A 14,639-nucleotide genomic window follows, 5' to 3' on the forward strand; every position below is an offset into this window, starting at 1 on the left:
GGATATAAAGATTTTCACCTTAGCAGACAAAAAAGGAGAATGTTTTCTAATGACTGCGCTGAAAAAAAAATTAGCAAAAGGGTAAATCAGACTATTCCTCCTGGTAATCATGGAAATCTCAGATGCAACACTCTAAGGGTTCATTTAGAAATAATTTTTATTTAGTAGGCAAATAAAACTTCTGGAAAATGTTTTTTCGTGTCTATGGTCATTAAAACCTAGATGAGTAGTTTACACTCAACTCATATTCATGTTATTAAATATCAGTCTTAACAATCAGATTTATTTCTGAGTAAAATACACAAAGATGTGATGGAGCATGAAGGCTATCAGAATCTTACTTTACTACAAATGCAGTGGCCTCATGTGGCTAAATACATAATTACATTTGAGTCTCCTCTGACTTGATTTTTATAGTATTTGACATGGTTTTCTCTACTTTCTCCTGGAAACCAAACTGTTTGTCAGATCACTGGCTTCTCATAGCTTCCTGCGTTGCTTTTCTCCTCCTTTTACTGCATCCTCTTAGTATCATTATGCCAACTTTTCAATTTTAAAGAGACACATGAGTCAACTCCTCTCCTTCACATTCCCATCAGTCCTTGGTGAATACATCCTGATGACTTTAAATGCTCAACACATGTGAAGGATTTTTTTTTTTTAAGATTTATTTATTTATTATGTATACAGGAGAGGGTGCCAGATCTCATTACAGATGGTTGTGAGCCACCATGTGGGTGCTGGGAATTGAACTCATGACCTCTGGAAGAGCAGTCAGTGCTCTTAACCTCTGAGCCATCTCTCCAGCCCCATGTGAAGGATTTTTATTGCTATATTTCTTGATTGTGTTTCTTCCATACACTTTAGGTACTTGAGTTCAAATGCAACTTAATATCCTTAATAGGAGGTCATCTGAGAATGCGATGAAAGGGCAGTTTTGTGCATTGTCTCTTTCCCACTTTCTACACTGAGGAGTGAGGCATTATTTCCCATTGCAGAAAATCATTCAGTCATATTCTCTACTGAGCTCTAGCTTCACACTGCCTCTGATTAGTTACCAAAATGTACCCACTATCTAGCCAGTTTTCCACTGCTCTAACATATGCCTCCTCCATGAAGTCACTGTTGTTATTTTTAACCTGTATTATTTTGGAGGTCTACATGCAATCACATACCTTTGTGTTCACCTGAGTTGAGTCAACATGGCATCCAGAGTAGTTATGTATAAATGTTATCATGGTTCTAAACAGTTTATAATTTTGTTCTAAACACTTGAGTCATTTTTCAGCCTATTCTGAGAAATGTTTGTAATCTTCACAAAGGTGCTGAGGCCATATGTTTGTTCCTGGCCCCATTACTGCTCTGCTTAGGACCCCACACACTTCTCTCCATTCCTGCCGTTACCCTCTTTTTGCCCTTGAATAGGACGTGTTCAATACATTCTTAGGTGTCCCTACCTGTTGTTGAAATGCTTGTCCTTCCTGTACCTTTATGGGTCTAACTTTCATAGTTCAGTTTTTAATATATTCTCAAATGACTTTTTAAGATATGTATTATTCAAGCAGTCCACTGCAATCTATCCCCTGACCCTTCTCCTATCCCTTTCTAATCTGTTCTCACCTGACCACCAACAGTTATTTAATATCAATATCCCATTAATTTAATTTTTTCATCTTCACTATAAAATGTAATATAATGTAAAATGTAATATTTGTATCATGCTGACTTTTACTATGAAATTATGACTCATTTATTGTAAAACAATTCATACAAAGTAAAAATAGTTTTAGCACAAGCTGTAACTACACAAAGATTTTTCTGTTAGAGAAACAAAACCCTGAAAACTCCTGGATTTAATCTGAATCTTAACATCTTTTGGTTCTAATTTGTTTGGCTTCCTATGATAGTTTTCATTGTTTTTATTTATAGAAATCATAATTGATCATTTAGAATAATTTGCCCCAAGTACAGTATTTCATATGTAGTACTTCCTTTTTTGCTTAGAGCACTCATATTCTATGTACTTAAGTATTAATGGCAATATTTTCACAAATTACCAAATAGAGGTTTGCTAAGTAGCTAACATTTATTCAGCAGCATTTTTTTTTGAGACCTGCTACTTAACCAGAGAGCCACTCCTTTTCATCAGGTTATCAGTTGCTAGTGGGCACTGTGGTGCTCTTAGGCTTGGATTTCAACCTAGAGACCAGAGGATAATTCTAAGAGGTCACAGGTGTGGTCACAGGTGATCTCCTAAGAAGTGATCAAATTATCTGCTGGAAGATCCCTATGCATTTCATGTGAAAGATAACTAATGAGACCAGAAAGATTCTACTGTCACCACCTAGGGTAGAACACTTACCTGAGACTCTCACACTCACAACCAACAGCAGACGCAGGGTAGATCCAGGCAACTTATTCCTGCTCAGATTCCCTTGTGTATATGATTTCTTTCCCATCTCAGGGGTTCACAGTTTTGAAAGTGTCTGAAAGGCAATTAAGCAAAAGTCTGTTGATTTGCTTGTTCAATGCAAAATAAGAAAATTACTAAAATGATGTTGATTATTACGTATAGGAAACCACTCTGTGCAAAACCACTCTAGTTTCAAAAACTCAGAAATACATATTGTAATTACTATTATAGTCAAGCAAATATGTATGGAAGTAGTTACCTTTCTAAAATCAAGACAAGGTAGTGCAATTAGGTTTTGTGCCCAATGCATTTTCAGTTTAAAATTCATGTTTGTTCTGATAGGATGTATGAGGCTTTGCAGTAGGGTAATAGTTTATTACATTGATAATTTAAAACAACTGATTTTTGAGACAGACTCATGTAGCATAGGCTCCTTTTGAGCTCACTCTGTAGCTAAGGATGGCTGTGAAGTTCTGATCTTCTTTTCTTCATCACCTATAATTCTGAAATTATAGAGATGTATCACTTGTTCACTTTTGTGGTGTGTTGTTGTGGAACTCAAGAGTCTATGAATATTAGATAAGCATTCTACTAACTGAGCTACATTTCCAGTCCTCAAGGACACTATGAAATTTGATAGATCTTTAGCCACATTGCTTTAGGGGTAAGAGTTTACTAGTTCTGAGTTTCTATGTAAACAGATTTTGCAACAGTCATACCATTATTACTTACTAATCACTACTTGAATTTAAAACCATTAGAAAGATGCCTTATTTGGTAGTATGACAACATTGGCTAACGTGATTGCTCTTTTTTTTTTAGCAACATGACATAGTAAGAGCAATTTATTAATTTTGACATTATGATAATAGACCAAGCATTTTGTAGTGTTGGGTACTTTGTTAAGTACTTTATAAACATAATCTCAGTGAGCCATAAAGTGATCTTGTAGTATAAATGTGATTATTCTCATTTTACAGACTAGTTTTCTGAAACATAGAAGTAGCACTACGTATTTCTTGAGAATAAAAGAAATTAAAGAATTTACCCATCACTGGACCCTTCATGCCACAATACAGACCCATCAGTCAAACTGTTAAAATTGGTCTAATAGTGGCATGATAGTTATATAATCAATTGCCCACATTCTGATTGGATCTGAGGCCTGCTCCACAAGAGCAGTTTCATGTGTGGTATTGTCTTCTGGTCAAAAGACTGTGGGTAGGGAGATCATAAGGCCAGGGGGAACCTACTATAGTGTTTTGCTAAACATGTTGTTAAACTCCCTTCTTAATATGTATGTCCATATCTGTAGATTTTTACTACTCTCAAGCTAGATTAGAGAAGTTTTTTTGTCTAGCTAGAGTTTTCCTGCCTGGCCCACAGTCAGGACAAATCTCTCTCACCCGCAGTCCCACAACTGCTCAGACACAACCAAGTAAACACAAGAGACTTATATTACTTACAAAATGTATGGCCATGGCAGGCTTTTTGCTAACTGTTCTTATAACTTAAATTAACCCATTTCTATTAATCTATAAGTTGCCATGTGGCTCGTGACTTACTGGTATCTTAACATCTTCTCATAGTGGCGGGCTGGCAGTGCCTCTCTGACTCAGCCTTCCACTACCCAGAATTCTCCTCTCTCCTTGTCCTGCCTATACTTCCTGCCTGGCTACTGGCCAATCAGTGTTTTATTTATTAACCAACCAGAGTGACACATTTAACATCCAGATCATCAGAACATCTCACAACATTTTTTTTTTGCAATGCATTGAGGCTAATGCAGAGACTCATAATTGGTCAAAGTGCTGAGAATAAGGAATTGTGACTGTTCCCACACAGATGGGTAATCTATATCAAACTTCACCCAACCAAAGCTCAGAGAAAAGTTGCTGGAAAGAATATAAGACAATTAAGATGAGGAGGAGAGCTGTGAAACATTGTCTTCTGGGTATCACATGGCTAATGCACACATCAACTCACAGCAACTATGATTTCCTTCACAAGACTTGCACAAGTTCAAAGCAGCTGAAATTTCAGCATGGATATGGAGGGCTTCTGTGGTCTCACTCCTACCTGGGAAGTTATGGGCAGCTGGTGGTTTCTGAGAAAGAGTCACTTTTCTTTCAGGGTGTGCCTGCTTTTAGGTTGTCCATTCCCCAGTGGATGCCCATACAACCATTTGCACATGGTCAGCACTAATTCTAGCCAGGGAACTAATGAAAATAATAATAATAATAATAATAATAATAATGTTAAAGAGGATTTGAAGTCAGTGAAAGATGGGTTGATCAATACTGGTGGGAGATGGAGGGAAGTAGTAGAGGTGGATAATATTAAATTATGTTGTCTATGTGAATGAAATTTTCAAAGAATAAATGAAAGTATTCAAAATGAACAAAGTCATAAAAGATACTGTCCTATGCAGACTAATCAATAACAAATGGTACAACTTTATTAATTTTGGCTAGTAATATCTACTGTATGCTTGTATATGTACACACACACACACACACACACACACACACACACACACATGTTTATATCCCTAGAATAATAGATCTTGAAGGTTTCAAACATACAGAAGTGATGAGGAGAGGGTAGTAACATGTGGTGGCTAATATTGATTGTTAACTTGAGTACATTTGGAAGTAACTGCAACCCACGCAGCTAGGTATACCTGTGAAGGATTTTTTTGGCTTTGTTGTTTGAGATCAGAAGAACCACCCTAAATCTAGGCCACAACTTTTGGTGGCATGCCACATGGGACATTGAGGAAGGGAGCTTTTGCCTTCCATCAACATCTCTCCCAACTGTCACTGGGAAGTTCATTTATTATGACCCATTCCTTCACATGTGTTAGAACATATTCCTTTAGGATTCCAATTCCTTTAGGACTGAAAACTGGCAGCTCTCTTGGACTATTGAGACATCCAGTATCATGGAGTGAATAACTACTGAATCCTCTGCTTTTCTGTCAGGAGACAGCCATCGCTGAACTACTTGGACTAAAACCTGTAGGACACTCAAATAAAATTATTAGTTACATTCCTTAGGGAACCCTGTCTAATATAGATTGTGGTACCAGGAGTGTTTCTAGGGGAATGGAATATTAAGTATGCATTTGCTAAGCAGCTTGAGCAGGCTTGGCAATTTGCCAACAACTCTAGTTACTGTGGACTCCCTTGGTAGAATGGAGAACACTTTATGCCTATGGTTAGAAAAATCTGATGGACTTGCTTCATGGAATAAGGAATTTAAGGACTCTGTATATAAAACTCTTGGCAATTTGTGGGAAAATAAGTAAAATATTAATGCTGAATAGTTCTTTCTAGCATTTCTGGATAAACTGACTAAGGAAATGAATGAATTTTGGGATATAATAAACAAATTCATAGAATATAAGTACAATGCCAAAGAATGAACTCAATGATACAATTGATGGGCACATAAACAGTCTACATCTTCCAAGTGTGGTCTGGAAGAGAATCTTTTTTTCTAGCAACCATAGAGCTCAAGTTTCAGAAAATTAAAATGAAGCTCTTATAAGACTTGCTGAACTACAGCTAAAATTCAAGTCTCAGACTCAGAGCATATCAGAGGCTAAAGTAAGAGCACTGATTGTTAAGGATTGTTAAGGATGGAGATGTGTGGAAAGACCCTACCAAGGCTGTAAACATTTAACCATCAGATTCTGAAGGGTTTGTCTCACCTGGGGTAGTCTCTTCACTCTTAGCAGAGGCTGCATCCCAACTTCCACCTCCTGTAATGTTGTCCTCTCTGTCTTTGTCTGAGCCTGCTTATCTCACCACCAAGACAGAAACACAACACTTCGTGGGTGTATTTGGATTCTAGAGGAAACACATTCCTCACTCAGGTGTATTACTCCAACCCATATTCCAAGTGAATTTGAAAGCTGCTAACTTGGAGTAGGATCTGGAACAGGAACAGGAGAAAGCTTTTCAACAGGTCCAGAATGCTTTGCAGGTTGCTGTGACAGATGAGATGCTGTTTGGAGAGGTTTTATCAGGCCCCTAGAAGTGAATCACAGAGGAACACTTGGGGACTTTGCAACAAAGCTTCACCATAATCTGCAAACTACTATTCCCCCTTTGAGAGACAGCAGTGCACCTATAGTTGGGCCTTGGAAACCGAAGTTTTGACAATGGTCCACCACATTACCATGTTGTCTACGCTGACAATCAAGAGCACAATCTGAGCACTATCTGACCCACCAAGTCATAAAGTAGAATGTACATAGCAGCAATCTGTTATCAAATGGAAGTGATAAATACGTGATTAGGCCTGAGCAGATCCTGAAGACATAAACAAGTCACATGAAGAGTCACCAAAGTGGTTTCTAATAGTGTTAAAAGGCCTTCTTCTCCCAAGTATGTACATACAGCCTTCTGAAGTGTGTCCTATGATTGGCTGACCGAGGAAGAGAAGAATAGAGGCTGGTTTTGCAGATGACTCTGCACATTATGCAGGCACTACTCAGAATTGGATAGCTGGTGTACTCCAACCTCTTTCTGAGATAACCCTGAAAGACAGAGGTGACAGGAATTCGTCACAGTGTGCAGAAATTCTGGGACTACACATGGTTGACCACTTTTTCATGGAAGGAGAAATTACCAGATGTGCAATTGTTTATTGACTTATGGGGTATAGCCAATGGGTTGGTTGGATGGTTGGGAACTTTAAGGAAGCATGATTGGAAAATTGGTGAGAAGGACTTTTGGGGAATGAATATGTGGATAGATTACTTTGAATAAGCAAAGGATGTGTTCATGTAAATGCTCAGCAAAAAGTGACTTCAGCAGAGAAGAAGTTCAGTCATCAGCAGATAGCATGACTCATTCTGTGGATAGTCAATCTCTTTTCCTAGACATCCCTGTCATTGCCCAATGGGCCTATGGAAAAAAATGACTATAATGGCAAAGATGGAGGTTATATGGGGTCACATTAACATGGATTTCCATTTACCAAGACTGACGTGGCTACAGAAACTGCTGAAGGCCAGATCTGCCGATAGCAGAGAACAACTCTCAGTCCCTAATATGGCACCATTCTCCCAGTGTGACCAGCATGGATTCTAATCAGTCTTAATAATAAAAACCTGGAGTCAGATATCAGGGTAAATGCTGAAGGACCAGAGAAGTAAAGCAGCCACAGTCACCTCTTATCTCTCCAACTCCTCAGCCAAAAGAAGGATTGAGCTCCTCTCTCTGCCCACCTTATATTCCTCTCTCCACCCAGCCATGTCACTTCCCTGTCTGTCTGTATTGACCTCCAGCCCTCTATGGTTAACTAGTTGCTAGCTCCACCCTCTGATCTTCAGGAAAGCTTTATTTGTTAAAATGCAAATAAAATATCACCACACCAGCCAGCAACCTAGTGGCAGTTTGACTACATTGGACCACTTTCTTCATAGAAAGTACAATTCTTTGCCCTTACTAGAATAGATACTGTTGTGAATTTGCCTTTTTGGATTTAACGCATCTGCCAAAACTTACCAAATACCTTATCCACCATCATGGTATTGCATACAGTGTTTCTTCTGACCAAAGAACTCACTTCATAGCCACAGAAGTGTGACAGTGGGTCTAGAGGGCTAGAGCAGGGTTCTCTACAAGGCAGTATATGCTTTTGAATAAGTACCCAATATATGGTACAACTTATCTCATATCAGGATCCACAGAACCAGAGAATGGTTCCACTCACTACCACCTCTAGTGACCAACTAGGAAAAGTTTTGCTTCCTCTTCTTGTAACCTTGCTGGTCTTGAAGTTTTAGTTCTAGATAGGGGGCACTCACCAAAACTTGACTTTAAGAGCTCTTATCTTGGATTTTCTTTCTCTAATAATGTAAGAGAAAAATATGCTGTTTGAATCACCAGAACACAGTGCTTTGTAATGCTTTTGAGTGCCCTTGAGGACACCATCATCATCCCCACTTTGCAACTTCAGCAACAGAAGAAGAAACTTGATTGGATAATGAGGCACAAAAGGTGGAATCTGTAATTCAATTTGTGAGACACTGAAATCAAGACCCTGTACAAGATTTTATGCAAAGTATTGTTTTCTCTTCTCTTCTTATCTACTTGTCTTAATTACAGAATTTCAAGAACAAACTGAAAGTTCATATTTTGATATAATAATGGCTCATGATAAAAGATTGGTGATTCATCAGCTTCCCCTTCAGAATCATTGTCGGGAAAAGGTATAAATAACAGCTGGTACCTGTCCTTCCAGCACTGAACTCAGCTTCTATAGAAAAAGAAGATTGACAATCAAGTGGGTATAGCATAGGTAGACATGAAACCTCTCTTTATCTATGTGGACTTTTATTATTCAGGATAAGTTTCATTAGATATGTCTTTGCATTTTTCTCCACAGACTGAGATACACACACACACACACACACACACACACACACACACACACACACACATTTACTTCATTTATAGGCCACAGTATGTTTACATCCAAAATACTTGCACCAAGGCTGAGAATATAGTTCAGTGGTAAATTTTTTTTTCTACCTTGAATACATAAGTATTCGAATCAATCCTCAGAAACTCTTTTTTTATTGAAAAGAATTTTATACAAAATATTTTGATCATATTATTACTCTCCTCTAACATCTCCCAGGTCCTCCCTACCCACCCTCCTCCTCTCACAACTTAAAAAAATTAAAATCAGAACAAACAATAAACACACCAATAAGACAAAAAAATTACCAAACCAAAACAAAATAAAAAGCACACAAACTAACATGAATTCTGTACAGAAACACACAACTGGGCAAGGTGCAGAGAATAAGAGACTTTGGAGCAGTCATTCTTAAGTGATAAAGTGACGTGTCTTCATCAAACCCCTCACCTTGGGATATATGCAAATGAGGAAGCATAAGATTGCAATAGCCAGAGGTGGTGATGACACCAAGCATATAGTGTCTTCAAGACACAGCAGGACTGATGCACATATGAACTCACAGAGACTATGACAGCATGCATAAGACCTGCACAAGTTTAAACCAGACGAGATTCTAGAATGGAGAAAGGGAAGCAAATGGACACAAAGTCCTGTCCTTAAGAATCTATTTGTAATTGATACTAACTATGAAAATGTATCAGGTCCTTCCTGACCTGACAAACAATCCTGAATAGGGGAGTGAAGATTGAGAAAAAACAGATAGGAAAAGCAGAGGCATAGACATAAAAGAAAAAGACAGAGAGACGGAATAGGTTCAGGAGGGCTCCGAGTCAATAGCACAGCAGCCCCAAGTTTATTTTTCAAAGACTTTTTTATACCCAAAGCAAGGGGGGCAAAAGACCTCCCCATCTCAAGGACACCGTGGTTCACGCAACAAACAAACATAAATACCTCCTTAAATCTCAAGACATCTGGCAATCATGCTTTTGGCCAAACATCCTGTTATCTAGCCTTAAGGAATAAAGACAAACTTGAACTCTTTGACCTTGAGTCAAGATGGAATTAAGCCATACACTGGAGTCACTATGGGATCCCAAAATTCTTTTTAAGTTTATTTTTTAAAGGTCCTTTGTATCTCAGATGACTTATGTTGCCTTTTTTAACAAACCAGTCTTACATGTCTTTGGTACATGAGTCCAATCATTCATGCCCTATCTTAAGATGAAAGAAGGATGAAGGACTTACCCATCTTTGACTACCGGCCTCTGGAAAATTTCGACAGAGGGTGCAGAGCTTAATTCTATGCAGCTCTGAATCAACTTTCCACAGAGAGTTCACAAATAGCTTTATAATAACAGGTAAGCAAATAATCCTTAGCAATACACATGTTCCCATGGTTGCAATACTTCCTAAATAAGGAGTAAAGGATGACTAAGGTGGAATGGCCTTTTTAAATTGGTCCAGGATGTCTACAGCAGTTTTAGCTGCATAAAAATCAACTTTGCCTTATTTAAATCAGTAATTTCCTGATGCGACCACATCAAATCTAAGGATTCATTAGTATCATGCCAAATTCCTCTCAGATGAGCCCTTTTCTCATCCAGTAACCTTCTATTTCATTGTAAATAGAAGAGGTTACTAGCATTAACAGGTTAACACCATAATTCTACTTAGATTATTAACAATGTACACACAATTGGTTAAATTATAATTCTCATAACTTTGATCCCAATCAAGGGACAAGAAAATGTTTTTGTGGTGGAAGAAGTATGAGTAGCTCCAGTCCTTTCAGCAGCAAGACCTTTATCCTACTCCTATTCATCAGTACATATACAAATTTAAAATAAAGAGGGTGGTGACTGAGAATGTAACTCTCCCTCTTTAAAATATATATATATTTTAAAGCTGCATCTTGAGCCTGGGCAGAAAAGCAGACCTCTCCATTCCTACACGGAACAGTTTGTGAGTCACCACAGTTGATCAAAAAGCCAGTTCTGATACCAGTCTTAACATTTTTCACTGAAAGCTCAAAATCAGGACCCGGTTTGCCAGCTGTCCTGAAGTCCTTATATGCTGCCCATGCCACAGTGCAAACCATTCCCATTGTGGTTTTCAGTTTTGTGTTTATCCAAAAATGCACCCATGTTTAGTCAAGAATCTGAGGCCAGGTGCTGGGGAGGTGAGGTCTCATGCGCTGGCCTGCTGCAAGGCCAGCTGCATTGCTTCTGCTGCCGGCCTGCCTGTCCAGGGTCCCGGTGTCCTGCGTCCTGAAGGTTCTCAACTGCCTCATGCCGCATAGGCTCCACACTCTTCTCTGGCAGCCCCAACACAAGCGGCTGCCCTACTGTTATGAGCCACAGCTCAGCATCGCCTTGGTCCTCTCCATTCAGCACCCCTGTCCCGGAAGAAACCCAGCCATGGCTGCTGCACCCCAGCTCTGTTACCTGCTCTGTCTGTGGCCCTGCATCTTTTGCTCTCTCATCCGCTGCTCCATGGATGCACACAGGCAGCCCCAAGGCTGCGCTTCACCTTGCTGCTGAGCGTCTGGGTTCCATCAGCCTGAGCAATTCCCACAATGCCACTGTCCAAGACCTCCTTCAGCTTTACAGCTCCTTAAGGTTGTGGAAAGCAGCTTCCAATCATGCTGATCTGGTTCCCACAAACACCCCGACTGCCTGCATTCTCCCTTTCATGGCTTCTTCATGGCAGAAGGCACATGCAGACCTCTGCTACTCAAGCTTGTTCTCTTGGCACCCGCTGGGACAGCTGTTGCTCCGCTGTTGCTGCTACTGCTGGTGGTGGTGGCAGCTTCTGAAGCCACTGCTTGTACTTGGACTGTTAGATTCGAGGTGGGTGCTCGGTCCCAGACTGCTTTCTAGTTCTCTTTCATGTGCCTGCATCCAAGGTCCCATGCTCAGGAAAACCAAGGGCATACCTGCTCTACCCTAAGTTACTTTCTTTTAAGCCTTCACAAATTCTTATACCTTAAGCCTACATTTCTCAGACCTCATAATAAACTTTTACGAGCCAGGCAGTGGTAGCTCACGCCTTTAATCCCAGCACTCGGGAGGCAGAGGCAGGCGGATCTGTGTGACTTCCAGACCAGGCCCGTCTCCAAAACGAGTTCCAGGAAAGGCGCAAAGCTACACAGAGAAACCCTGTCTCGAAAAACAACAACAACAACAACAACAACAAACAAACAAAAAACTTTTATGACTTAGTTATATTACAACTTTAGACCTAACTTAGGCCTTCATCCTCGGCATATCTAGATCACTCACTCAGATTCACGCCATCACTCATTCAAACCCACACGACATACCCGACATTCACACTTTCAAACTACTTTCTCAGACCAAAAAAAAAAAAAAAAAAAAAAAAAAAAAAAAAAAAAAATTACCAAAAACAAACAAACAAACAAAAAACTCTCAGAACTTACTTGCTGCAGCCCTATCTTTAGCTCCTCTGGCTTTTAAAACATCTTTAAACAGCTTTCTACTATTACCCTGCTCTCTATATACAATTTATTCCCGAGTTAATCACTGTACTTCTACATTGATATCTGAGCACTCAATTCAACTTTCGGTGTCCTTCACCTGATTCCCTGTCTTCAGATCCACTGTCCAGGTGCCACATGTCCTGTCTCACCCGACATGTCAAACAGCCCTGAATAGGGGAGTGAGGACTGAGAAAAAACAGATAGGAAAAACAGAGATGTAGACATAAAAGAAAAAGACAGAGACACAGGATAGCTTCAGGAGGGCTCTGAGTCAATACCACAGTCGCCCTGAGTTTGTTTCTCACAGCCCTTTTATACCCAAAGCAATGGGGGGGGGGGCAAAAGACCTCCCCCTCTCAAGGACACCATGGTTCAAGGAATAAACAAGCATAAACACCTCCTTAATTATCAAGACATCTGGCAACCACGATTTTGGCCAAACATCCTATTATCCAGCCTTAAGGAATAAAGACAAGCTTGAAGTCTCTGACCTTGTGTCAAGCCACAAACTGAACTTACTGTGGGGTCGCAAAAAAATGAAACTAATTTTTCTCCAATGGAGTATATTATCATCTACATTCTATGGCAAGCTCCATGCCTTGTATTGGCAAATATAATAGAGATTCCATCCTTTTGTATACTTTTTTTCTGTTTTATTGGGTTTTTGTTTACAAGTTAGCTTATTTTGACTTAGATTTTTGAGAGAGAATGAGAGAGTGAGAGCAAGAGAGCAAAAGAACATGAAGTTGATGGGAGAGAATAGGAAGGATCACAGAGGATTTGTGGGAGGGGGAGGATATGATCAAAATACATTGCATGAAGCATTTTTCTAAATAATTAAAAGACAGTAAGTTAGGTATGGAGATGGCTCATTTGGTAAAGCCCTTGCCTTCTAAGCAATAGGGCCTGAAATCAATCCCCAGAACCCATGTGAAAAAGTTGGACTGGTGGAACACTGTTGTAATCTCACTTGGGACTATGTAGATACATGGATTCCTGGGGTTTGATGAGCAGTCATTATAACTATTTGATGAATTCAAGTCTAGTGAGAGACCCTGTCTCACAAAAACCCATAATAGACTGTGAGGAATGACAGTTTAAGTTCTCCTTTGTAACTCAGATTTGGCCCAACTCAAAATCCTTTTGCTTTTACCAGGTAAGTATCAGTATTGATAGTATGTATGTATCATCAGGTCCAACTCTTGACTATAATTTTTCAAAATATAATGTGCTCATAGAATTAGGTTCTGCTCAAAAGCTATTGTCTTTCTTTTTCAATAGATATTAAAAACCTTATCTGCTATCTTAGTGGTCACTATGATGAGAAGGAGGTTAGATTGGATATAGGGCCTTTACGTTTATATCTTGGGTTTTTATAGTGTAGCTCTCTGATAACTATCTGCTGGAATACTTTTTATTGCCTCATTAATTGAACAAGAATAATTGCAACTGCTAATTAAAACTACTGTAAAAGTTATAGGATATGGTGTTGTAAAATCCCTTCTTAAAGAATACAACACTTGGAAATTACTAAATAAATTAATGAGCTTCTAATAGAAAGAACATTAGTATCATAGGGCATATTGCTAATTCTATAGCTGTATAATATTCAAATTTGGTAAGGCAAGGTTTCCTCTTCTTCAGGTAGTCCAGCTAATTTAGATGCAAATGGAGTCTAATATACTTTCAATTTATTCACATAGTAGAAATGCAATTATTTTCATTTCTGTGCACAGAAATTCTACATTTATTTCTTACTGCACAGCAGCTGAACAGTGTCATAGACTTCTTAAAATTAATCTTCACTTTGATATGTGAGGATGCATTTTTTAGGTATTGCTGTTCCTATGTATGTACTCAAGTTTTAAATTAATCTTAGGGGCCATTGTGTAAAATGATGGGTTTCTCTTTTGACATTTTCACTAGTTTACATTGATACATTATTGAATTTCTAAATTTAAACTAGTTCTCTTGTCTTAGAACCACAGGGATTGAAGGATTAATGATCATCTTTTTGACAATGGAAAAAATTATGCAAAGTATGTGCACAAATATCTAAGAGAAGGACAATAACCAAACACATCAGCCGGGATTTCCTCAGTACAAATAATTAAATTTTAATTATTGGGCTGGGACATTTTCCCTTAAGAATTTAAAATTCAGTTGTCTAACATGATAAAGAACTCAGATGCTTTAGAAATTTTATTATGTTCACACTAACTGTTTCTTTCATTATATAAAGAGGCTGAACTGCATTCTAATATATTATTATTACAAAATAATTTC

This window comes from Peromyscus maniculatus, chromosome 4, assembly GCF_049852395.1.
Source record: "Peromyscus maniculatus bairdii isolate BWxNUB_F1_BW_parent chromosome 4, HU_Pman_BW_mat_3.1, whole genome shotgun sequence".
Lineage (NCBI taxonomy): Eukaryota > Metazoa > Chordata > Mammalia > Rodentia > Cricetidae > Peromyscus > Peromyscus maniculatus.